Source organism: Benincasa hispida, chromosome 5 (assembly GCF_009727055.1).
Source record: "Benincasa hispida cultivar B227 chromosome 5, ASM972705v1, whole genome shotgun sequence".
Lineage (NCBI taxonomy): Eukaryota > Viridiplantae > Streptophyta > Magnoliopsida > Cucurbitales > Cucurbitaceae > Benincasa > Benincasa hispida.
Window position 1 is genome coordinate 37,397,233 of NC_052353.1, and position 11,960 is coordinate 37,409,192.

Genomic DNA, 11,960 nt, shown 5'->3' on the forward strand with positions numbered 1-11,960 from the left:
TAATTTTCTAAGTTGTTTGTGTATGTGAATTTTTTGGCTTGATAAATACATAAAAATTGTTGCTTGAATCCACCTGATCAGTTGATTGAAGTGGAAAAGTAATTAGTCACTCGAGAGAGTAGTTAATTGTTAAACGCATCAAGCTAGGGCGTGAAGTAATTCTAGAGATAAAATCATTCATGTCACTTGTCTGTTCATTTTAACTGATGCATGCACCCTAGAGATAGGACAAATATGGCATCCACATCGAGAAATGTTGAGCATAAATTAAAGAATAGATCCTCATTACATCACGCATACACTTAGACTTTAGCAGACATCTGTATCATTTCCATTTCATTATCAATGCATTTGCATAGATTTTTTGTTCCTACTAGGAAATCAACGCATACCATCTACGCTTAAGTCCACCATCCATGAACTCTTTCCCATTTTTGTAAACTCCCATTTTCCTCTTGCATGTGTATTAGTAGTTTGGTGTACATAACCAATGCATATCAAACAATTAGGAAACCTCTGCAATAAATCTAAAGACCAAACTTGCATTAGTATACTCTAGAGTCCCTACGTTCGACCCTGGACTTACTAAGACAGATTTATACTTAGGTCTAACTTAAGAGAACTTGTATGCACTAGCAAGGTGTGTACGCACAAAATCTATCACCAATCCAACACATAGCATCATCTTCATACTAAAAGATAGATTAAACATCTTTTCCATCATCATTCATCATCATCAACATAAACACGATTGAAACATGCAATAAGTTTTTGACGTCGTTGCTGGAGATTCTCGTAAGCTAACCAGAATTTGGATATTGTATCTTTTTGCAGAAACTTTCAAACGATGGTGTATTACAAGTTAAGCCTGGACTTGTAAACGTTTTATGAGCGAAAGAGCACTTCTGAACTCATATATGACCCCGAGATTGAAAGGACTTTCAAACAAAGAAATATATCAAATTGACGTCGAATGTTAAGGCAATAACAAATGGCAAACAACCAAAATAACCAAAATTTGGCACAACAACTATCTAATGCTACAGTAAAATCAATCATCATGGCTAATAATAGTACGTGTCCGATGTGTGAATATGCATCACCAGTGTTGTATGGTTTCTCGTCTAGGATCATTTATCCAACACTTGACGGGACCAGGTTTGAAAAAAATTTGTCATGCTACAAATGTTACAAACCACAGGACAGTTTTGCGATGCCCACGACGAAAAGCCTCATGTTCACATTAAACGCTTCCTGAAGACTTGTAATTCATTCATGATTCCTGGAATCACACCAGAAGCAATCAGATTGGCCTTGTTTCCATATTCACTCCGAGACAACGCCAAGTAATGGACAAGATCTTTGGAGTCTGGTGAGATAACGACGTGGGACAAGCTAATAGAAACGTTCGTGCAAAAATACTTCCCTCCCACAGTCAATACAATGAAGTTTCGGAAGATTATGAATTTTGAGCAAGAAGAATCTGAGACACTCAGTGACGCATGGGAGAGATTCAAAAGGTTGGTAAAAAACTGTCCTAACCAGGGATTGCCTCTAACTGTCCAAATGGAGACCTTCTATAAAGGATGGAATAAACGATCCCAAATGGTAACAGACGCAACCGCTGCAGGCGACCTTATGGACAAATCTTACAATGAAGCTAAAGAGATTTTGGACAGGATTGCCAAACATAATATGGAGTGGTTGACGATACTTATGATTCCATAATAGATAGTAAGAGGCGACAATAGAGTGTGATTAATCCTAATGCAGTAGCTAATCTTTCAGCACAAATGGGTGCAATGACAAACTTATTGAAAAACTTAACTATGAATAATGCAACCCAAACGCAGAGCATCAACAAATCGACACATTCGGGCAACCCCTGTTAAGTTGTATGGGTTGCAAAGAGCCGCATACCTATAGTGATTGTCCCCAAAATCTGCAATCAGTCTGTTTCGTGAAAAACAACCCATTCTTTAATACATACAACATCGGATGGAGAAACCATCCGAACTTTTCTTGGAGTGGTCACCAATAGGATCAAAACCAGTCTGGAATGCATCAACAACAAAGGCAAGGATCGCCGCCTGAATTTCAGCCCATGCAACAACAACAAAGCATCAATCTTTCAACAAAGGAGGCAATGTGCCGAGTTCATCTTCTCTGCTTGAAACCTGTTGAAAGAATGCATAGCCCAAATGGCGTTGTTAAAAAGTCAAGCATCATCGATCAAAAATCTGGAGATGCAAGTTGGACAAATTGCTAGTGAGCTGAAGAGCGGTCACATAGATCATTGCCCAGCAACACTGAAGCACACATACAAAGTAATGGAAATGAGCAAGATTAAGCAATGACATTGCGCAATGGTAGACCACTAGTGGAAGAGAAAATAAAAGACCCAAGAAAAGAGAATCATCCTTCAATGCCTACAGACACAACTCAAGCAACTACGACATCTGAAAGAGTTCAACCAGAAAGAGCATTTGGCTCTAATAGTCATTCTCAACTAAGTACATATAACGCAGGGGTACCTGATGTGTGTCTAAATGCACCTTTCCCCTAACACCTACAAAAAAAATGATGAAAACTAGTTTAAAAGCTTCCTCAAGATCCTGAAGCAATTACACATCAATATTTCTCTCATTGAAGCATTAGAACAAATGTCGAGTTACCTGAAGTTTTTGAAGGATATCTTATCAAAGAAAAGGAAGATCAAAGAGTTTGAGTCTGTGGCATTAACTCAGTAGGGTAACATATTGATCAACAGAAAAATTCCTGAAAAGCAAAAAGACCCAGGCAGCTTTATTATCCCAGGTTCAATCGGAGGAATAGATGTGGGTCATGTGTTATGTGATTTGGGAGCTAGTATCAATCTGATGCCCCTCCCAATTTTCAAGAAGCTTAGGATTGGTAAAGCCACGCCTACCACAATAACACTCCAACTTGCTAACAGATCCATCCATACCCTGAAGGAACGATTGAAGATAAACTAGTAAAAGTTGACAAGTTCATCTTTCTGGTAGACTTTATTATTTTAGACTATGAAGCTGATAGAGACATTCCAATCATTCTTGGATGCCTATTTTTAGCTACCGACAAAGTCTTGATTAATTTAAATAAAGGGAAACGGACTATATGTGTGGATGATCAAAAAGTAAAATTTAATGTGCTAAACAAATTAAAGTTCCTAGATGACGCAAAATCTTGTCAACTCATTGAATCAACCCAACTACTTGAGGAAGAGAACCAAGAAGTGGGCCAAGATTATGAGGTCCATGCGTTGAGCAAAAGCACGAAGAAATTTGAGTCACTATGTCTGGATGAGTGGCAGTCAAAACCAATGCTCCCATCTCTAGAGAAGCCACCAATGTTTAAGCTTAAACCTCTTCTGGAGCATCTTAAATATGTTTTCCTTAACGACAACCACACTTTACTAGTGATAATTTCAGCTAATTTTTTTCTACTAACGAACAACTTTTATTGCAGATACTCAAGAAGATACGCGCACGATAGGGTGGACGTTGGTTGGTATCAGAAGGATCAGCACATCTTACTGTATGCACAAAAGCAGATTGGAAGAAGGGAAAATGGGATCAATTGAGCCCCAACGCAGGCTTGATCCCATTATGAAGAAGGTAGTAAATAAAGAAATTATCAAATGGCTCAATGTAAGGGTTATCTACCTAATTTTTGATAGCAACTGAGTGAGTCCAGTGCAATGTGTGCCAAAGAAAGGCGACACAACTATGTGATCAATAGGAATTCAAGTTAATTCCATCCAGAATTGCTACTAAATGGCTCATTTGCATGAACTATAGAAAATTGAATGCGTCGACTAAGAAAGACCATTTTCCACTCCCTTTTATTGATCAAATGCTTGACCAATTAGCCTTAAAAGAGTTCTACTGCTTTTTGGATGGATATTCTGGCTATAATCAAATCCTAATCACCCAATAAAACTAAGAGAAAACAACATTCATTTGTCCCTTTGAAATGTTCGTGTTTCAAAGCATGCACTTTGGGTTGTGTAACGCACCAAGGAAATTTCAAAGCTGTATGATGGCTATCTTTTCCAACTTTCTGTAACAGTCTGTTGAAGTATTCATGAATAATTTTTTAGTCTTTGGAGATTCTTATCTGACTTGCCTCAACAACCTTGAAGTGGTCCTTGCTAGACGCGAAGAGATTAATTTTGTACTTAATTGGGAAAAATGTTACTTTATGCTAACAAAAAGTATTGTGCTTAGACATAAGGTTTCTAAGGCAGGGTTGGAAATTGACGAAGCAAAGATAGATGTGATCTCAAGGTTGCCCGCACCTGCAAATGTCAAAGCCCTGAAAAAAATTTTAAGCCATGCAGATTTTTACCGAAGGTTTGTTAAACATTTTTTCCAAATTGCGCGACCACTAAACGCATTATTAGAATTGAACAGATCCTATGTATTCAATGAAAACTGCCAACATGCATTTGAAACTCTAAGGTACGTGTTAACAACATCTATACTGGCCTTTGATTGGATCCAACCTTTCATCTTAATGTGTGATGCCAACAATGTGGCAGTTAGAGCAATGTTGGGTCAGAAGAGAGGAAATCTTATACATCTTATTTCCTATGCATCCAGAACGCACAACAAGTCTCACGAACACAATACAACTACAGAGAAGGAAATGTTAGAGGTGGTGCTTGCAATTGAAAATTTTCGAGCATATCTGGTTGGTGCGTCAGCAACCATCTATACAGACCACCCTGCCATCAAGTTTTTTATGGATAAGAAGGACACAAAACCTAGACTCATTCGCTAAGTATTACTGCTACAAGAATTCGACCTAGAAATTAAGGATAGAAGGAATAGAGATTCGGGTGGCTGACCACCTATCATGCCTAGAGAATACGGAAATATAGTCGGGGCTAGCTAAAATTGAAGAAACATTTCCTGACGAATGCATACTTAAAGTTGAAGATCGAGAACCTTGGTATGCTAATATTGTTAATTACTTAGCCAAGTAGTTTTTCAAAGAGTTCAACACCCAACAGAGAAAATGATTTATGCACGATAGCAAGTTTTACTTTTAGGATGAGTCGTTCCTTTACAAGCAAGGTCCTGATCTGATCATGTGTCGATGTGTTCGCGAAGTGGAGGTACAAGGCATACTATCTGAATGTCATGACTCCCCCTATAGAGGCCATTTTGGAGGACAAAGAACCGCTACAAAGGTCCTTAAAAATGGGTACTTTTGGCCAACTCTGTTAAAAAATGCATGAGACTATGTACTCAAATGTGATCCGTGCCAATGCACGAGTAATATATCAACAAGAAATGTAATGCCCCTTAACAACATACATGAAATGGAACTATTCGATGTTTAGGGTATTGATTTCATGGGGCAATTTATTCCCTCTTATATCAGCAATATATTTTGGAAGCAGTAGACTATGTGTCAAAGTGGGTTGAGGCAGTAGCTTGTGCAAAGAATGATGCGGTGACTATTTCAAAATTCCTGACAAAGTACATCTTCATGTACTTTGGAACACCCAGGTTGTTAATCAATGATGAAAGTACGCATTTTATTAATCGTATTATTTCTAAGTTACTTGCTAAATACAATGTTAAGTACAAGGTGGCCACTGCCTCCCACCCACAAACAAACGGGCAAGCTAAAATTTCAAAAAGAGAAATCAAGACAATCCTGGAAAAAACAGTCAATGCGTCAAGAAGGGACTGGGCGCAGAAACTTGACGAAGCACTTTGGGCGTATCGCACCGCATTCAAAACACTAATAGAAATGTCTTCATATGCCTTAGTGTTTGAGAAAGCATGCCACTTGTCGTTAGAATTGGAACACAAAGTGTACTGGGCAGTTAAGAAGCTGAAGAAGTCATTGGAGAACATCGAAAGCTACAACTAAATGAGTTGGACAAATGGCGACTAAACATGTAAAAAATGTGAAGATATACAAGGAAAATACTAAGCGTTGGCATGACCTACGCATCGGTAAGATAGACCTTTTCGTTGGTAAAAAAAGTTTTGCTATTTAACTTGTGTTTACGATTTTTTCCAGGAAAACTAAAATCCAAGTGGTTCGGATCATTTATTATTAAGACAATCTTTCCTCATGGAGCCGTGGAACTTACTCGAGAGGATGGAATAAATGCCTTCAAACTAAATGGGCAGAAAGTCAAGCCATACTTTGAAGGGAATGTGGAATGTTGCAAATCATCCATCGACCTACGCAAGCCTGCTTGAAGCTTGCGTCGTAGTCGTCCTTGCGTGTAATCATATACATATTCCAGGGATGCTTCCTTTTTCATGCTTTCTTTTTGTATATCATGCTTTCTTTATGATCTTGTTTAACTATTGTTTGGTAGTGAATTTTGAGTTTGTCTTCTGAATGCATGTCTTGAAGTCAACTTTGTGATTTTTAACTTAGGGAACTTGAATTGAGGCATTAGAGTTGAACAAATGCATACCCATGCATTAGAAGAAGAAGATTCGTTATATTGGGAGGTCCGCATTTATTGTGTAGCCATAACGTCACATGCAGCTGACAAAGAGTCATGTTTATCCCTCTCTCTCTCTCTCTCTCCTTATGCGTTTTTCTATAAAAGAGGCAAAAATCCCAAGTCATCTTCTTCTTCCTCCTTCAATCTCCTCATGCCCTAAATCATCTTCCACTCCCTTTTTGTTCGTCTACCTCGCTCTAGTCGTCATCTCCAAAGAACCTTTAAGCTCCCTCATCGAAAATCATGTCTGGCACTTTGGACAGCCAAAACGACTCAATGAGCTTCATCAAAGACAGCCCGATAAGTCATTCTCATCCCATTTGTTTCACCTTTCCCACCATCTCCATCTTCAAGGCCCATTATTTCAACCACGAAACCGATCGTTTGAAATTCCTCCGGAAAAACAACCACTCAACCCAAGCCAGCTATGCGACCCTCGACCTAAACAGTGCCGGCGAAATCCTCCAAAACCCCTTCCATTTCCCAACGACCGTCCGTCTTCTTCGAAACCTCTTCAAAACCCAAACCTTCCATCTCCCTGAAACCCAAAAATCCCAAGTATTCAACCCCCTCCAAACCAACGCGACAGCCTGTGTTGAAAATATAGGGATCGAATCCCGAGCAGAAGCATGTGAATGCCTTGCATCTCAAAAATTGATTTTTGAAGAAACAAAAACAATGTTCTAAAACAAAATATATGAATGATAAGTATATAAAATAACATTCTTTAGAGAAGGAAAACTACGAGAGAACCATTCTTACCTTTGAAGATTCCCGAGCTCCACGAAAAATCCTCTCGAACTTGACAACTTCTTCTAAATCGAGCTTAAACGAAACTACAAGAATAACCTTGTTCTTCACAATGATTTCAATATAAGGATAGGCAGTATCCCACTAATTGGAAGAGGAAGAGGTAAAGAGATTTCTCTTAGAAAGTAAAAAGAGGATTTGTATTTTGGTGGCTAGGGTAAATCTCACCAAAATGAAACTCTTGCCTAAAAGGGCCATAAGGAAGAATTTATATGGAGAATAGTTAACCTCTTCTCTAAGTCTTTCTCAATTTACCCTTTTGCTCAATTAATTAAATAACTTTTATTTAATTAATTAGCACATTAATTAAATAACCATTATACATTAAATCCAGTTTAACGTATATATTTAATTAACATAAATAAACATGGTATGTTTATGTGCATCAGCTCTCTATTAATTTAATTAATTAATTCTTTATAAATCTAATTCACTTGATTTAAATATTTAAACCTCATTCAAATATTTTTCTCCAACTTAATTTAAATTATAGATCACATCTAGAATCAATTACATATCAATCACATTAATATACAATTTCCTAAACTTAATTTGAACAATTCAAATTATTCCTATTTAATATCATTTAGTGAGCTAACAAGAGGACCTAGTGGACCTGTAAATCAGAAGTTCCAACGATATGAAATTAATTGGTTAAACTCATTAACCAAATTAATCAATATCCGTTAACCGTCGGTACACTCTACTAAAGACCCACAACTGCACTCTTCTCACTGTAGATATATTTCTATGTCCACGGATATAGACCAATAACAGCAAGTTTGTCCTTCACAAGTGTTTATAACAACAATTAATTACCGTTTTACCCCTAGGTTACCTCTATATCCTTAAGTACCAGTGCTTCTCTAATGAACAACTTGTTTATGGTCCAACCAATAAACAGAAACCCCTCTCGGGCAATGAGAGGACATGGCCCTTTGTTCAAGTCCCGGAGACACCATTTAAAGGAACACTCATCTATTTACCCTAAAGTCAGGAATGAGTGAATTTCATCTTGCATTACTATGTCCCAGCTCCTGACTAGGTCTTGTCCACAAAATGGTAGGCTTATTGAGTTAGCAAACTGGTCACTCTCACCCATACAAATCGAAGGACACTCCCTCGTGAATAGGAGTTCATAATACACTCAGGATTAAGACTAAGTGGTCTAGGTCATCTAATTGAAATAGGAACCAAAATAGTTAGTTACATCTAGTGGTTACTATTTTGCGGTCCTATCTTATGCAAACTCATTGCATAGGATACCCCTACTCGCGTGTTACCTACACGAAGACATTGGATTATTGTGTCTATATCAAATACAAAGTGGGTCGTATACATAATGTCACAAGGATAAGGTACCCAGTCTTATCTCTATACTATAGACCCTTTAGGTTGTTTCTTGAACATTTATCCTTATATGTCTTCACATATGGTTCAAGACTCACAAGGAAGCCTTGGATGTTAGTTCATTAGATTTAGGGTTATTAAGATAAAATAAAATACAATACAATCAATAACATTTATTGGATTAACATTGATAACGGGCAATTGATAATATTTACTCTCTATGAGGTTTAGGATATAAAACCCAACAAACTCCAACTTGAATTAAAACTCTAGTTAGTGGGTTGTACATAATATTAGAATCTAAAACAGTGGGAATATGGTAAATAAATACAATAAACTAGAGCATCCATACACCCATAACACATCTCCCACTTACCCTAGATTATACAATGTACATGTTTCGTAGACCTAGATTCTCTAAGCGACCCTCAAACACTTTAGTCGAAAGAGCCTCCCTAAAAAGATCAGCAATGTTGTGCTCCGAGGCAATCTTTATGACGATCACATATCCTCGTTGCACAATCTCCCTTATCAGATGATACTTCCTCTCGATATGCTTTCCTCGTTTGTGACTGCGTGGTTCTTTAGAGTTGGCTACTACCCCATTGTTGTCACAATATAAGATGATGGGCAAGTCCATATTTGGGACCACTTCCAAATCGCTTAGAAACTTCCTAACCAAACTGTTTCCTTTGTTGCTTCACAAGCAACTAAATATTCGGCCTCCACAGTGGAATCTGCAATACATCCATCCTTGATACTCCATTGATGGCGGGAAATTGGAGGTCAATTTTACTCGACAACCAACTTCCCGTGGATGCAGTGTGTGATGCATGTTCCTAAGATATAGTTTGATAGTCATGCGTCGATGGTCATGCGTTAATGAATGTATGCGATGACCATGCGTCCTGCCACAAGTTTTCTTGCGTTCGAGCCAAGTATAACATGGACGCAAGTTTCTCGGGTAATCCGAGGTCGAACACAGGGACTTGTAGCTATACGTTTGTGGTGATGTGCATGCGGCGGTTTGAATAAAAGAATGGAGGGGATGCTATGTTAATCCTACTCCTACTCCTATCTAACAGACAACGCAATGAGAATATGCATGAAAGGTAGAGACACGACAAACCTTGACATGAAATAAATGTGTGGGTAATAGATAAAATGCAGAGATGTTACATTGCAAAACTTAAGAGTGATCGCAAGGGCAACCCTAGTTAACACAAGCCAATGCATTCATGCAACACTCATACAATAGTAAACCACCTCTCGGTGCAAATGCTACGGCTTCTAATGCTAGAATGCATGAGATGTATGTGTAGAGGTGTCTATAGGGCCTACACATAAGCCTTTAACTTTTGTTTATGCGATGATACATAAACAAGGCGACCACATATCATCATTCCTATTCCTAGGGTGCATGCGATGCAGTGTTAACAAATAGAGCTTATCTCTAAGTCCCTATCTCTTGCTTATGTCGATCTAATCTTGCTCTCTCGAGTCTAGATTCTAACCAACTCTCTCGAGTCATTAGGTTCTTTCTTTAGACTCTCTCTCGAGTAGCTCTAAAGGGATGTTGGGCACACATAAGACAAGACAAACGCATGAACTTGGTTGACGCAAGACTGTTACTATTCCTAGTGAACAATACATACCTCGCTCAATGCGTCCAACCACTTACCCTCTCAGGCAGTTGATTGTTGCTGACTTCACTCATAGACAAGCAATGCATTAGCCCATAGATAGGCATTGCAGCAGCTTCACATCAAACAAATAAGGTTACTCACACACTCGCGCAACGTACACCTCTCAGTGGGTTGCTACATGACTAAGTATGCAATACCCATGCAATCCCACTAAGTGTTGCAATGAAAGTAATGATGCTAAGCAAGAAGATGGAGAGGAAGTCGAAGGAATAGAGAAATGCAATGAAAAACACATTGTATTAATTTCTTAATTCAAAATGTCATACAATACAATATAGGAAAAGAAAGGAAAAGGAATGAACAGCTGGAAGCAAAACTTTGCTTCCAGTGGATATGCGTCAAGGCTGCCGGTGGTGCCATGGATGGGCGGAGGAGCTGACTCTTTCGAGATCTAACTTCGGTCAAAGGCTCCGGTCGTCACTCGGAATGGATGAAGGAGGTGAAGAACTCTCAGCCATCTTCTCACGTGTTTATCTGGATCGCGGGGAAAATCCCCGGTTGAGGGATAATCTCCAGATGATTGAATTTCAACTCAACGGCCTCTATTTATAGAGCTTGGGTCGCCGACAGCATTAATTGGACTGCTCTGAGTCTGACATTCGGCGCGTCAGTCCTTTTCTGAACCTCTGCTACTAACGGCATGGTAGGTGAAATGTCAACATCAGCTTTAGATTTTCTCGAGGTAGATGCGTTGATGCGTTCATTCCACCTACCTTGCATCGATCCCATTAGAACGCGTTGTTGCGTAGCCGTAGTCATTCATTGGCCGCATTCACTTAATACCACAACTCTACATGATGATCGCAATCGCCTGACAAACGCAGTCCCCATGCAATGGACGCATGTGGCTGATCACCGCAACACTTATACGCTGATCGATGCGTTTGCCTTGCGATGGAGTGTTCCTCCGCTTGCGGTCGCCCATGCGGTGGTCCGATTTCCGCGTTTGCGTTCATTTTCTACATTAACTATAAAGATAGAATTGAATGCATAATTAATGCAAAATAACGGGTTAGCTGAGATTCGACAAGCTGATCGACGCAAGCTCATATTCTTGTGAATTCCTATCATGATCGACGCATATTCTGCCTAACAACCTTCATAATTCTAAGTAAAAGACCTAAGATTAACACATCTCCCACTTACCCTAGATTATATAATGTACATGTTTCGTAGACCTAGATTCTCTAAGCGACCCTCAAACACTTTAGTCGAGAGAGCCTCCCTAAAAAGATCAGTAATGTTGTGCTCTGAGGCGATCTTTGTGACAATCACATCTCCTCGTTGCACAATCTCCCATATCAGATGATACTTCCTCTCAATATGCTTTCCTCGTTTTTGACTACGTGGTTCTTTAGAGTTGGCTACTACCCCATCGTTGTTACAATATAAAATGATGGGCAAGTCCATATTTGGGACCACTTCCAAATCGCTTAGAAACTTCCTAACCAAATTGTTTCCTTTGTTGCTTCATAAGCAACTACATATTCGGCCTCCATAGTGGAATCTGCAATGCATCCATCCTTGATACTTCATCATACTATAGCTTCCTCGTTCAGGGTAAACATTGATCCTGACGTGGATTTCCT

At 38.9% G+C, this 11,960-nt stretch overlaps 1 non-coding gene across 1 annotated transcript; it reads right to left on the reverse strand.

Annotated features, from left to right (window-relative positions):
- Positions 1-1,447: 1,447 nt before the first annotated feature.
- On the reverse strand, positions 1,448-1,550 carry LOC120078825. Its single transcript, XR_005482107.1, has one exon. It is a non-coding gene; the product is annotated as a small nucleolar RNA R71 (small nucleolar RNA).
- Positions 1,551-11,960: the final 10,410 nt, after the last annotated feature.